The following is a 15,410-nucleotide window of genomic DNA, read 5'->3' as shown; positions in this document are numbered from 1 at the left end:
GATCTGAGGACACGGCGATCACCGCTGGTGCTTTGTGGTGTGGATAGTGGAGACATTATCAGAACAAGATGCCTGATCTTGTAAAAAAAATTTTCCAGAGAACGCAGCTTCATATGCCACAAAATTAAACATCAAAAATTCCAAAATGCTCTTTATCAAAACATTAAAATTCTTGAGTGATGTATGCTAATTTCTGACATTGCTAGCAATATTAAGGCTGAGTTTGGCACTTCATATTCCCAACTCACCTCTTATGCTTTCCGCGTGCACGCTTTTCAAACTATAAATGGTATATTTTTTGTAAAAATTTTCTATGCGAAAGATGCTTTAAAAAGTCACATTGATACATTTTTAGAAAAAAGTGGCTAATACTTAATTAATCACATGCTAATAGACCGCTCTGTTTTGCGTGCAGGAGGGATTAATTCCCATCCTGTGTTGCTTACTCTGTGTTCCCAACATATCTGCTGCGCACGGAAAACGGAGCGGTCCATTAATACGTGATTAATTAAGTATTAGCTAATTTTTATTCAAAAATATATCAATATGATTTTTTAAACAAATTTCGTATAGAAATATTTTTAAAAAACGCACCTTTAAGCAGTTTAAAAAGCGTGCGCGTGGAGAACGAGAGGAGGGAGAGTTAGGAACTGACAAGAACAAATACTCTTTAGGATGTGAATTAGCATGCATTTGGATGTATTGTATATTGATGGGTACAAAACATCAAAGGGACAGGCTACCTGTCCAGATTTGTAGGACTAGGATATATCGCATCCCACCAAAATTCCTTATATTATGGGACGGAGGGAGTAGTACAAAACAGAAGATGCAGTAACTCAATAGAGAGCACAGTAGATGATACAATTATCTTCTTTTAGTTTCCTTCAGATATCAGAGCAATAAATTATTCTACGAATATTGGAATACACAACTAATCAAACTTCAGGGCAAAATATTGCTACTAAATCTTGCTTAGCAGAAAACCCTGGTTCCCAAAAAAAAAAAAGCAGTGCACTCACAAGGAAACACTACTGAACCTTCAGAGCTTAGTGCAATAGAAAGATGGATGAGGAACCCAAGTGCACCAACAATTCAGAGTTTTCCAGTTCAACAAAATTTAGAAGTCAACTGCTCTTTTCAGAGGAGTAGACGTCAATTTCTCATTCAACCAAAAAACTAATCTCAGGACATGAACTAAATCCCAGGAACGAAAAGCTCACAAAAAAAAAAACTCTTCCCTATTGGCTAGGGAAGACGATTAATAGTATTAGTCGGTTTTTCTGTACAAGGAAAGCGGAATCCTCTCGTCCAAATATGTGTTTTGAAGTAATTATCTGGTCGTATTCAATACTAGAACTCGTCGTTGTCATTTCTCTCTAAATCGGGACCGCCACGTTGCCTCACTGCGTCCCGCTTGTTCTGATTTCTTCATTTCCAACCTTCACCGTCTATGGACAAGTTACATCGTGGGATATGTCCTACCACTTTCCTCACCGCCAATTGGTCACCGGAGCACCAGCGCCAATCTTCCCTCCTCTTTTGATTCTTGCCTTGAGCTAGGGAAAACAATGAACAATGTCTGTTGGGTATTATTCCTTTTTGTCTAGCCCAACCATACTTCTGGACGACTTAAATAATATTAATATTAAGATCATAGGTAATATTAAGATCATAGGTGTATGAAAAGAATATGAAAATTTTAATTTATGTCAATAAAACATGCACCAGTTCAGAGCTAATAAATCAGATTTTCATATGTGGGCCAAATTTCTAACTAATTTCAGTTGTTTTCTCATTTACATTATTAGTTTTAGCACTATTTGATCCACTAGGAATTATTGTAACTTATAATTTTCTCTATATTAAATAATTTATAGCTAAATTTGAAAATAGGATCAAGTTATACAATTTTCTTGATATTGAATTATTGTTCCGGACAAAGTTATTTGTAGTTTTATGTTGTTATTAATACATTTATATTTCCTTCATCATTTATGCCCATCTATATTATATGGTTTAAGATTTTAATTTATGTCAAATGAATATTATTTAGAATCCGTTGCAACGCACATGTATTATGCTAGTCCAAAAAATTACGTAAGTATTCCGTATTTCCTTTTTCGACCGTCTTTCTGTTTTTGCCCTTTTTTCTTCTTTTTTTTGTCCGTCCTTTTTTTTCCTCCATTTTCCTATTTTCCGTCCATCGTTTTTTTCTTTCCATTTCTTCCATTTTTCTTCCATCCATTTTTTTCCTATTTGGCACTCTTTTTTTGAAAATTCTTTAAATCGGGCGCCCGATGCAGGCGTGCATGCATCGGGCGTCTGCTCCTCCCGCCGTGGCTCACCGAAAAATCGGGCTCCACACGCCGCGCGTCGCCGAAAAAATCGGGTGCGCGCCTCCTGCGCGCTCTCGTGTGCCTCCGCGCCGTCCCCACCATGCGCCCCACCACTCGCGTTGTTGCAATAAGTCACCCATATATTACGGAAATGCTCTATTAAGGAAACCGTTTCATTTTTTGTTCCCCAAACAATGTTTCAAGAAGTATACTCGTGTTGTTTTACTATTTATAGATGAAATGTTATAGTGAATTGAAACATCATTTTGCTATTTGCTAAAACATTGTTTTTATATATGGTGAAACAACTTTATAAACCATTGCTTCATATGTTGTAGCAAAATGTTTGATGAGATGATTTGGTTGTGTTTCAACTTTTTAAACAATTGAAACATTTTTTATCTACTTTGTGAAACAATTCCGATCTACTTGATGAAACAGTGTCCGATTTTTGCAAAAAAAAAAAAGAATCGGACGCCCAATTTGTCGGCGCCTCGGCCTTTTTTATGTCAAAAAAAACACAATATATATTTTTTTGAATTATGAGCTTATATACATAACATTCCATATTTAATTTAACCTTGAAGAGATTGCACAATTATCCAGATATCATTTTTAAACGAACTATAGAAACAATCACAATTTTTTTTATCACATCCCAGATTTCTAGCTAAACACCCAGCACGTCATATGTATTTTGGATAAAAAAATACATTTACAAATTACACCTTGCAAATTGAAAAAAATGGGGTTAGACTATAGTTTATAGCATGTGGATTACAATTCAAGTAAACTCAAACCAATTTAGACATAAGATTTGCTTTGGTCCAGTAAAAAATACTTCGAGATACCGGTATCTTACGGTACCAAATCGTTTCTGATTGTTCGATCTAGCTGGACAGGATGGTTATTATTAGATATAATGATCGAAAACGATTTTGTGCTGTAGAGTATCAGTACCTCGAGGTACTTTTTATTGGACGGAGCAAATCTCGCCGCCAATTCGAATTGCATCTGCATGCGTCGGCCTACTGTTGAGTTTGCATATCACGCATGCATGTTCACCGACCAGCAACCAGAAAAGGGATCATAGTTGAGAAGTACTCAATTATATTATGGATTTATGATAAATCGGCGGGAGAATCAATTTCATTGTGAATAGAGCACAGAAGTGCGTTTTGATCTTTAAACAGCGGAAGAAAGGGCAGATATATAGAGCTTCGGAGAAGCCAATCCACTAGTGCGTTAACCCATCTGTACGTTTTCCTAACCTCCGATCCTTCTTTCCATGGCAGATCTACTACTACTATTTTAATATATCTTACTACAAAGTTATAACCCACTAATTCTAAAGCTCAACATGTAAACATACCACCTCATCATCAATTAGCAATAATTACGTATAAAACTTATACAAGTATGCAACATTATTTATAATTCATTGAATTCTACAAATCAACATCCAATCATTTTCCTTCACATTATTTTTCACAATATTTTAACATATATATATCCATCATTTTTATAATACTTAACATATATTCATCTATATAATTAAAGTGTGGGATATCATATTTCATCTACAATCTCATACAGAGTCTACTAAATGTATCTCTCTAAACATAGTTTGAAAAATCAGTTTTATTTGTTGTTAATAACTAATATAATTTTTACTTTTAGCTCAATTATTAAAAAAAATATTAAAAGTTACTTAGGAATTTCTGCATCAACGCTCGGGGAATCACCTAGTTTTTTTAATACACCGGCCAACAGCATGCATGTATGGTTTAGGGTCAAATATCGTCTGCACAAATACAATTCATTAATATTGAGCAAATTATTATTTATTCTACTTGGCCTACATAGGAAATGACATTAGATTTCTATATATCATAATTGTGGGCCTTTGCATGCAAGTGGATGCATATACTAATTGCGCTCACTCTATTATCACATTAATTGAAGAATAGTGAATAAATCGAAATCATCTATCTAGGTGGTATCATCAAATTATTAGGAATGACATATACAAAAGAACAGTCAAGACACATCGCAGCTTCCTAATTGTTAATTTACATTAATACATAAATGAAATACTGAGAGAAAATGTCTTTGGAGGGTCGGCCGATTTCCACAATAGTCCCGGTTCCAAAACGAACCGGGACTAAAGTGGCTTAATAGTCCCGGTTTATTACTTCAACGGGACGAAGGGATCAACCGGGACTAAAGATCATCTCTAGTCCCGGTTCGCCTCCTGACAGGGCATGTCGGACCTCTGTCGGGGGGCTTGGGATCTTTAGTCCCGGTTCGTGTTACCAACCGGGACTAAAGATCTTTAGTCCCGGTTGGTAATACAGACCGGGACTAAAGTGATTTGAGATCTTTAGTCTCACTAAAGTTGCATAGCTTTATATACCCCGAGCCATTGCTTCAAAATTAAGCTTTGAGGGAGGGAGGTGCTGTCAAAATTTTAAGCAAATTTTTTTGTGGTAATATACAAATTTGAGATCTTCAAAAGGTTAGTAACTTCATCCTACTCTTTGTTTTGCTTAGCATCTACATTTGGAGCTATTTTTTTTACATATTTTTCCCTCTAGAAAATGTGATGGAAGATGATGAGAGAGAAAGTGTGTGTAGGGAATAAAGAAGATTATAAATACTTGTTTGAATAATTACATATAATTTTGTATGAAATTATAAAACTAAGCTAATTTAATATTAAAATAAGAAAAACATATTAAATATTTGTTTATAATGTAATTAAAACATGAAAAATATGTACAATGAATTTAATAATAATGATTAATTATATGAATAATTATATTCAATTATTGTATTATTATGTAATTACCTTGTAAATCTTGGATTTTGTATAATTACGATTTATATGTATTTCACATAGATGGATCGGCAATGGATGTACGCGGATCGGCGGTCGAAAGAGTTTATTGACGGCGTGCATTATTTTTTGGGTGTGGCCAATGATAACAAGCGTAACGGTTTTATAAGCTGTCCATGCGACAAGTGCAAAAACCAGAAGGAGTATTCCACCACACAAACTATTCATGCCCACCTGTTTTAGTGGGGGTTCATGCGTAGCTACAATTGTTGGACCTCGCACGGAGAGGTTGGGGTTGCAATGGAAGAAGATGAAGTAGAAAATGAGAACATTCCGGACTGGGCTCAGTATGGCGGATTTGAAGAAAACACAATGGGCGAGGCGGAGCTGGATGTTAAAGGGAATGACGGTGCTGATGAACTTGGTCAAATATTGCGGGACTTACAGGAGGACTGCTGTCACGACCGGAATTAACCCAACGGGCATTCCTTACGTGCGTGTATTATTCCTTGTCCCAGGAGGCAAGGTACACCAAGAGTTGATACATTTCAGAGTTTATCAAGCGGAAGCGTAAATAGTTAATTTATTACATGGGCAGCGAGGGCCCAGCACACACAAAGACAAACGGGAAACAGCGGAAGACTAGGGCGACGACCACAGGCGCTTAACGCCAGGCACGAGCTAGACACCAAAGCCTTCATCTTCCAGAGGCTCCTCTTCTGGGTTTGGGAAAAAATTGAGCAAGACTGAGTACAACCACCGTACTCAACAAGACACACCCACAAGTGCAGAATAAAATGCAAGGGAGTACAAGGGAGTTACAATATAAAGGGTTAGGGTTTGCAGTAAACAGCATTAAAAGACACTTAGTTGCTCAAAGCTATTTTGCTAATACGGTCCTAGAGCTATACAATATTATTAATCAAGGCCGTGAACCCACACGAACCTGCCTTAACCCAAGGCCTACGATGATTTAGACCGAACTGGCAACCCGACCCTGGGTCCCAGCTCGTCCCAAGCCAACCCAGGCCAACCATTCCACATTTTAGTTGTTAAGCAGGTTTTAAGAATTAAAACACTAACTTGGGTACATTGCTCGGCCTGCCCATAACCGAGGGCGCGGCTATTCGAATAGGTTATACTCTGATCAGAGGTGTACATCTTTACCCACAAGACACATCTTCCTCACGTGTAACCACGCGCCACATACCACCACGGTATACAGACGGAAGACGTGACATAGTTTCCAACCCATCCTAGCCATAGACAAGAGTACCGACCCGATCCCACCTACGGCCGGAACCCCCGGGACAGGTAGGCAGGACTGAGCCCCTAGCAGCAGGACACCGGCCCTGTGCCATGACATCTCGACTACCGAGCCGCAGCTCGTGTAGCCTTCATTTGTCCTAGAGATGTCCATCGACCCCCGACATCGTCCATCTCCATCCGTGTACTTTTGTTTATAACCAGACTGAGCCACAAACTAAGCCTTACCCACTAGACATGTGGAAGTACGGTAGTGCTTTGCAACAGAGGCCCGAAGACCGGTTCTTATATGGCCGAGGTGCTACTATCAAAACCATGCACCCCGAGCCCAGCCTAAAACCATTTTGGGGATTTTGAATAGAGGGGGAGGTGTGAATCCAATTCCACAATAATCCAACAATTACATAGTGTCCAGGTGATATGAATATTCCCAAAGTCTAGAGTTGTAAAATCACCTAATGTTACCTAATTAAACAGCGAAGCATCTACCTAAAATCATACTAGTGGTACCATGAGTAGAGTGTCCACTAGTTGGGGTTTTGTTTAATCTAGGGTGAACAAGGTAATAATAACAATAACAATAATAATAAGGTCATAACAAAGGTAAATAGGCATGGCTAGATAAAACAGTGATAACGCGGGAATTTAAATAAAGCGATAATGCAATAATTTAAAGCAACATAATTTTATAAACTAGGATTCAATATGTTCAAGGATGATGTGACTTGCCTTGCTCGCTTTCCCAAACGTCGGCTTCAACTTCCACGAAGAGCGGATCTTCCGAAGCTGCAGCGTCTACACGACCAACGGAAAAGAAAAGGCTTTTACTCTAATAAACTCCATATAACCAGTAGGAACAAAGCACAAAAATGGGTTCTTGACTTCTTAAGGAAAAATTAGAGACTTGAACGGTCCAATTCCGAGTTCAAATGGCCAAGTTATGGCCATTTGAAGTTTATATGCTCTTTAAATGAATATTTGCGAATTTCTTCATTTAAATTTTAATTTAAAAATGGATTTATTGCGTCAGCCGAGGGGAGGGGCGCGCGGACCGGGTCCATGGGAGTGGGGCCCATGCGGCAGCCTCACGGTCCACGGTGGACCGGGCGCACCCGGGCTCACACCGGCCGGCGCCGTGGGTCCCACGCGTCAGCCTCACCCGAGGGCGCGGGCGGCTGACAGCCGGGCCCCACGCGGCAGCCGCACGGTGCGCCCGAAGGCGGCCACGCCGGCGCAGCGGCGGGAGGCGGCGCGCCCGCGCCCCTATGGTCGCCGGCGGCGGCCATAGGCACGGCGGAGCGGCGGCCGAGAGAGGGGAAGGGAAGGGGGAAACGAATTGGCGGTCCACGGCTCACCCCGGGTCGACGGCGACGACGGGAACGGCGACCGGAGCGGAGGAAGGCGGCGGCGCGGCTCGGGTGGACGGGGTCGGCGGTGCTCCGGCGGTCGGCGAGCGAAACGGAGGGGTGGACGAGGTCGGCGAGGATGCGGTGAAGCCGAAGGAGGCGGCGCCGAGGCGGGAAATGGTCCGGAGCGACGACGGCGGCGGACCGGAGTTCGACGGCGACGGCGGAGAGAGAGAGCGATGGCGCGAGCTCGATTCCGGCGGGGAGAGAGGGCGGCGAGTGGCGGAAACGGTGGAGGGAGGCACGGGGAAGGTTTATATAGGGTTGGGAGGGGGAGAGAGCGGCCGGACGAGGGGGAAACGGGCGCGGAAGATCCGGCCGCCATTGATGGTGGCGGCGAGGTTAGGGGAGAGGTTTCCAAACGAATCCGAGGGAGAGAGGGAGGGAAAAATGGGGGGAAAGAGGGAGGGAATCACGGGGAATATTTCCCCCCACTTTATTGCGCGCGTGGACGGCGGGAGGCGGCGGGATTCGCGGCGGCGGCGGCGCTAGGGCACGGGCGAGGCGGCGGGAGCGGCGGGAGGAAGGGGATGACGGGTGGGCCCCACCCGTCAGCGAGGGTGGCGGGCGGGCCCGCCCATCAGCGGCGCGCGCGCGGGGAGAGGCCGGATGGGCCGCGGGGAGAGGAGAGGGAGGGAAAGGGAACTTTTTAGGGTTTTTCTTTTTATAAAACCATTTTAACTTTGTTTATTTCTTAATAATTATTATTTGTGCTCTGAAAATTCCACTAAAATTTATTTACGCATTTTAGGCTTTTAGGAAATATACAAAAATCCTCCAAGCCTTATTTGACTTTTAACTTTGCACATTTTAATTGTTGGAGGCTTTCACATGGATTTTAATTATTCTAGGCATCATTTAAAGGATATATTTTAGAGTCGTTTTGGGGACGTGACAACTGCGAAAGTGAAAAGGAGGTGCAGAAACTGGAGCGCATGTTAGCGGACCACAGAACAGCGTTGTACCCAGGTTGCGAGAAGGGCTACAAAAAGTTGAGTACCATCCTAGAATTCTTGCAATGGAAGGCTAAAAATGGTGTGAGTGACAAGGCATTCGGCGAGTTATTGAAACTCGTAAAGAACATTCTTCTGGAGGGGAACGAATTGCCCGAAAGTACGTACGAAGCTAAGAAGACAGTCTGCCCTCTAGGTCTGGAAGTACAGAAGATTCACGCGTGTCCGAATGACTGTATGCTGTATTGCGGTGAGTACGAAAACCTGGAAGCATGCCCTGTTTGCAAAGCACTACGATACAAGATAAGATGAGATGATCCAGGTGAAGTTGACGGACAGCCTTTGAAGAAGAGAATTCCTGCTAAGGTGATGTGGTATTTTCCTATAATACCAAGGCTGAAGCTGTTTTTCAGGAACAAATCACATGCTAGAATGATGCGGTGGCACGCAGAAGAACGTAAACAGGATGGGATGCTGAGACACTCCGCTGACGGGTCGCAGTGGCGAAATATCGACAGAACATTTAAAGACTTCGGTGAGGATGCACAAAACGTGAGGTTCGGTTTAAGCACGGATGAAATGAATCCGCTTGGAGAGATGAGCAGTGGCCATAGCACCTAGCCAGTCACCATGTGCATCTACAATCTTCCCCCTTGGCTATGCATGAAGCGGAAGTACATCATGATGCCGATTATTATTCAAGGCCCGAAGCAACCTGGTAACGACATTGATGTGTACCTAAGACCATTGGTTGAAGATCTGAAAGTGTTGTGGAGGAAAGAGGGCGTCCCCGTGTGGGATGAGGACAAGCAGGAGCAATTTAACCTATGAGCGTTGCTATTCGTTACAATTAACGATTGGCCTACAGTTAGTAACCTATCCGGACAATCAAACAAGGGGTACAACGCTTGCACTCACTGTTTGGAAGAAACTGAAAGTACTTATCTGAAGCATTGCAGGAAGGTTGTGTACATGGGCCATTGTTGATTCCTTGCTACAAACCACCCTGTACGGAAAAAAGGGAAGCACTTCGAACAGAAGACAGACCATCGTACTAAGCCTAAACATCGCAACGGGAAAACAGTGTTCGAAATGGTGAAGGATCTGAAAGTAGTATTTGGAAAGGGGCCTGGCAGCTAACCTACAGAGAGCGAAGATGGTTACGCGGCGATGTGGAAGAAAAACTCTATTTTTTGGGAGCTACCCTATTGGGAGGTCTTGGACGTTCACCACGCAATCGACGTGATGCACCTCACTAAGAACCTTTGCGTAAACCTACTGGGCTTCTTAGGTGTATATGGTAAGTCCAAAGATACACTCGAAGCACGCAATGATCTCAAGCATATGGAACAACGCGAGGGCCTTCATCCGGAACCGAACGAGAAAGGAAGCCATTACTTAAGTCCGGCGAGTTACACCCTAAGCAAGGAAGAAAAGGAGAGTATGTTTCAATGCCTAGAGAGCATCAAGGTACCGTCCGGATACTCCTCGAATGTAAAGAGAATAATAAGCACGAAGGATAAGAAGTTCACAAACCTAAAGTCTCATGACTGTCACGTGCTTATGACACAGCTGCTTCCTGTTATAATTCGTGGTATCCTTCCTGATAATGTGCGGGCAACAATAACGAAGCTTTGTGCTTTCATGAACGCAATTTCACAGAAAGTCATTGATCCAGAAAGTTTAGCCGCCCTTCAGCATGACGTGGTGCAATGCCTTGTCAGCTTTGAGTTGATCTTTCCACCGTCATTCTTCAATATAATGACGCATCTTCTGTGCCACCTTGTAAAAGAGATCGGTATTCTCGGTCCTATGTACCTACACAACATGTTTCCTTTCGAGAGGTACATGGGCGTTCTAAAGAAGTACATTCGCAACCGTTTTCATCCGGAAGCAAGCATCACGAATGGGTATAGAACAGAGGAGGTCATTGAGTTCTGCGTAGATTTTATTGAAGACGTCGAGCCAATCGGGGTACCCGAATCAATCCATGAGGGGAGACTACGGGGAAAGGGCACACTTGGAAGGAGAGCAATTATGACTGTAGACAACGATTTATTCCGTAAAGCACATTTCACGGTTTTGCAACAATCTTCGTTGGTTGCTCCTTACATCGATGAGCACCTTGCGATTGTTCGCTCAGAAACAGTGGCAAGTCTGATGCGTGGATTACACGCCATCATATTGATACTTTCCCCGCTTGGCAGCGAGAACACCTCCTGGGTAACGAGACAATTGACCGACAACTAGCCTTCTTGGCTAGGGGACTCTCCGGCTCCATAACTACATTCCAAGGTTATGAAATCAATGGATACACTTTTTACACGAGAGCCCAAGACAAAAAGAGTACGAACCAGAACAGTGGAGTTCGTATCGATGCCATAGGACACGATGGTCCAACTAGCACGTATTACGGTGTCATCGACAACATTTGGAAACTAGAGTATGGACCCCTGAAGGTCCCTCTGTTTCGGTGCCAATGGGTTAGACTGACTGGTGGAGGCGCAACGATTGATGACAGTGGGATGACAACGGTTGACCTAAACAAGGTTGGATACTCAGATGAACCATTCGTTCTAGCCAATGATGTAACGCAAGTTTTTTACGTGAAGGACATGGATAGCAAACCAAAGAAGGGGAAAGGGCCCGATGAGCCAAGACGCCATGTTGTTCTCCCAGGCAAGAGGAAAATCGTTGGAGTCGAGGATAAGACTGACGAAAATTACGATCTGTTTGAGGGGCAACCTCCGTTTGCAGTGACGGTTGACATAAGCATCATACTATCAAAGGAGGACACGCCGTACTCATGCAATGATCATAACGAAGGAACAATAGTGAGGAGAAAGTACGTGAGGAAGACAGTGACCTAGGTTGTGTGATGGAAGATGTAAATTATTTGTATTGTATTGAAGGTCGAACAATTTGGATCAATATATTATTCTCAACTGCTTAATTTGTCATATGATATTTATAAATGATTACTTCTATTTATTTACACTTTGAATACAACTAATTTGGCAATATGTTATTTATAAATGATTTTGGTATTTATTTGCACTTTGAAAACAATTAAGTAGGCCATATCTTAATTATAAATGATAATTTCTATTTATTTACAATTTGAATAGAATTAAATTGGCCTGATGTTAATTATAAATGATTATTTCTATTTATTTATACCTTGAGACCATTTAAATAGGTCTTATGTTAATTACATATGTTTATTTCAATTTATTAAAATTTTGAAAACATTTAATTCGGCCATATGTTAAATACATACGATTTTTGGTATTTATTTGGACTTTGAAACCATTTAAATCGGCCATATGGTAATTACATTGGATTTATTGGTATTTATTTGAACTTGTAAACAATTTAAATAGGCCATAACTTGATTTTGTATAGACATCTTTCGTCCCGGTTATTAACAGTAGCCGGGACCAATATAAATTTTGGATTAGCGGGAAAATATCTTTAGTCCCGGTTCGTGGCTCCAACCGGGACTAAAGATATCTTTAGTCCCGGTTGGCAGTAACAACCGGGAGTAAATCTTTACTGATTTACTCCCGGTTGTTACTGCCAACCGGGACTAAAGATATCTTTAGTCCCGGTTGGAGCCACGAATCGGGACTAAAGATGGCCGCTATAAATAGCCACTGCATCGGCTTCCCCGCACCACACTTAGCCACTTCTCCTTGCACGCCATCACCGCCCGAGACGCCGCCGTCGCCACCACCGTCGTCGACGTCGTGCTCGCCGCGCCCCGCCGCCGTCGCCAACGCCACCGCCAGCGTCGCCTCCCTCAAGGTGAGGGGCGCAAATCTTGCGTCTCCGATCTCGCATTCTCTCTCTCTCTCGATCTTGCACACGCCAAGCTCGGCCGGACCTCGCCGCCATCGCCGTCGTCGGCACCGTCGTCCTTGGCCATCATCGTCGCCACCACCTCCGCCGCCGCCCGAACACGCCGCCGCCGACACCGACGCCGCCCACTGCCGCCGCCGACACAGCTTGAGCGAAAACATTAACGGTCAAACGTTTGAACGAGAACATTTTAGCGAACGAGAACTAGAACGTTTTAGCGAACGAGAACATTTTAACGAGAACAACGACTTAACGAGATGGATGGATGACTTAGCGACTTAGCGACTTAGCGAGATGGATGGACGACTTATCGACTTAGCGACTTTGACGAACGACGACTTAGCAACTTAGCGACTTAACGAGAACGACGACTTAACGAGAACAACGACTTAGCGACTTAGCGAGAACGACGACTTAGCGACTTAGAGACTTAACGAGAACAGCGACTTAGCGTCTTTCACGAATGATGACTTAGCGACTTAGCGACTCAACGAGATGGATGGACGACTTAGCGACTTAGCGACTAAACGAGAACGATGACTTAGCGAGTTAGCGACTTTCACGAACGACGACTTAGCGACTTAGCGACTTAACGAGAATGATGACTTAGCGAATTATACATGTATACTTCTAGGGTTTAGACGTATGAGCTGTACATGTTGATGTCCATGACCTCACTGTCTTTTTTTCTTTGCACGCACAGATGGCAGACCGCGATGACGAACAAATCCTGTTAGACACGATCGCAGAGGGCAGCAGTCAGTACTCGGTGGATGATGAGGGGAACGAGGATCCCAACCAATACCTGAACGAGGAGGGCAACAATGAGGGTAACCAGGAGGCTAACCAGAAGGGGACCGAGGAGGGGACTGATAGTCAACCGTCGGCCGGACAGAAGAGGCCACGCGGGAAAAGAGGTCCCGCGAAGAAGCTTGAGGGAAGGCACATCGTTACTTAGATTGCCCGAGACGGCGAACCAGTAGCCCCGGCGGGTATAGGACGAAAGTTTGTGAATCATTGTGGTTGGGTCGTGAGGGACAACGTCCTCATCAGCATAGTGTACTGGCGTCGAACTAGGTCACGCGGGGATGAAGATAGCTTTCTCCCTAACACAGAGAAGGACATGTTGTGGACCACCATGCTGGAGACATTCACGATCCCTGAGGCAGATCGTCCCAGATGCAAAGAATGGACCCTGACGAAAATGGCAGAGCTATTCCAGAGCTACAAATCAGATCTGTACAAGACATACATCCTCAAGGGCTTGACACCTGATTTCAACGTGCATAACAAGCTTAGGGATCACTAGGATGCGTTTGTGGCATACAAGACTGGAGCGCAAGGGCAAGCACAGATAGAAAAGAACAAAGCCAATGCAGCTAAGAAGAAATACCATCACCGGCTTGGGTCAGGCGGATATGGAAAGGCAATCCCCAAGTGGGACAAGTTGGAAGCTGACTTGATAGCAAGGGGTATCGAGCCGGCCACGGCTAATTGGCCTGAGCGATCGAGGAACTGGTTCTATGCACACGGTGGATCGCTCAATCCAGGTGATGGCTTCCTCATATTCGGCGATGAGATTCGAGATGGAGCACATCGACTTGCGGATGCAATTGAAGCCTCTACGCAGCGGACTTTCCAGCCCGACAGAGAGAAGGACGAGCTCACCCTCGCACTATAGAATCCTGAGCATCCAGGACGAACATGAGGAAAAGGCGTCCTTCCTTGGAAATATGGATTCAAAGAGGACATCCACACGTATAGGAGTTGGATGAGGAGCAAGAGGGATACAGAGGCTAAGATCGTCGATCTTGAGTACAGGGTGTCCACCTACGAGGCAAGGATGCAAGAGGAGGTGACAAGACAGGTGGACCAATGCCTGGCCGAGCAGCGCGGAATGGAAACACAGGCGCCCGTCATGGTGAGCCCCTCGGGCAACCGCAGCAGCTGTGCATCAACGGGCTAAGTTGGCCTAGAGGGCATTGAGGCAGTGGCAGCTCACGAAGCAACCCACTTCCCCGTTGATGATATCACGCAGCGAACACCCTGCGATATGCATACTCCCTTCAGGAACTTGTCTATGAAGGTATGCGAAATGCGAAATTTGTTACATATATATGTTGATTAGTAATTAATGAACTATATTTCTTGTGAAGGTCGTGTCGGGCATGGCCATACCCACGGACCCTTGGAGTACATACCATTGCAGGCCCATTCCACATGGATATGCGAAGGTCGAGATAGAGCTGGTGGAACGAACCTACGAGGTTCTCGAGCTTGACATCCCCGGAGGAGACGGGGAGAAGAAACTTGGAGACACAGCCCACGCAATCATACTCTGGCGTGTCGAGATAGAGCTGGTGGAACGAACCTACGAGGATCTCGTGTTTCCCGGGCAAGAATGGCCGCCCACTCCTCCTTCCCCGCCGCAAGCACAGTCTCCTCCGCCATCACCGCGTCAGTCTCCTCTGGCTCCTTCCCCTGCACCACCACCTCCTCCGCGTGCACCAGCTGCCAAGTCTGCACCGTCAGGCCCGCGGGCAACTACTCCTCCGCGTGCACCTGCTACCAAGTCTACACCGTCAAGGTCCCGCCCATATGAACCCACACCATCAAGGCCGAAGAAGAAAGCCAGATCTGACGAGCCACGGCTCCCCACTCTCAAGAAAAGGGCATACAACTTGACTCCGGAGGAGCTCGATGAAGCCGTTAGAGCGGAAGTTAGGGAGCAGTTGAAGCCACGTAG

The 15,410-nt window shown here is 44.3% G+C and overlaps 1 pseudogene; it reads left to right on the top strand.

Moving 5' to 3' along the window:
• The first annotated feature begins 5,478 nt into the window (after positions 1-5,478).
• On the top strand, positions 5,479-11,673 carry LOC136356055 (uncharacterized; annotated as a pseudogene).
• Positions 11,674-15,410: the final 3,737 nt, after the last annotated feature.

Source organism: Oryza sativa, chromosome 4 (genome assembly GCF_034140825.1).
Source record: "Oryza sativa Japonica Group chromosome 4, ASM3414082v1".
NCBI classification, from domain to species: Eukaryota; Viridiplantae; Streptophyta; class Magnoliopsida; order Poales; family Poaceae; genus Oryza; species Oryza sativa.
The sequence above is the reverse complement of the archived record's forward strand: the minus strand, read 5'-3'. Positions and strand labels throughout refer to the sequence as shown.